Consider the following 618-nt stretch of genomic DNA (forward strand, 5'->3'; position numbering starts at 1 on the left):
CACCTCAGCCTCCCAAAGGCGCGGGATTACAGGCTGAGCCACCGAGCCCGGCTATGATTCCATTATTTAAAACATTCAGAAAAGGCATATCTGTTGAGACAGAAACTAGTCTTCTGATGGCCCATAGCTGGTGGCAGAGAGTGCAATGAGGAGTAACTATTAATACTGGGTTTATTTTGGGGATGATGAAAATGTTCTAAACTTACATTGTAGTGGTGATGGAGTAACTCTGGGAATATACTTAAACCTTAATCTAACTGTGCACTTTCAATGAGCAAAATTTATGGTATGTGATTATATCTCAATAAAGCTAATTTTTAAAAATTGCTCGGACTGCTTCACCTGGGCATAAGTTGAAACTCTTAGTACGTGGAATTATCTATCACCTTTAATCCTGTATTTGAGCCTGGAAGAAAGGATTGAAGGACAACTGCACACACATTTTTATTGCTACACTATTCACAATAGCAAAAACATGGACCCAACCATGCTGCCCACCAAAACTAGACTGGATTTTTAAAATGTGGTACATAAGCCGGGCTCGGTGGCTCAGCCTGTAATTCCGCGCCTTTGGGAGGCTGAGGTGAGTGGATTGCCTGAGCCCACAGGTTCGAGACC

The sequence above is a fragment of the Carlito syrichta genome, unplaced genomic scaffold (assembly GCF_000164805.1).
Source record: "Carlito syrichta isolate Samal-C Ts95f unplaced genomic scaffold, Tarsius_syrichta-2.0.1 Scaffold298007, whole genome shotgun sequence".
NCBI lineage: Eukaryota > Metazoa > Chordata > Mammalia > Primates > Tarsiidae > Carlito > Carlito syrichta.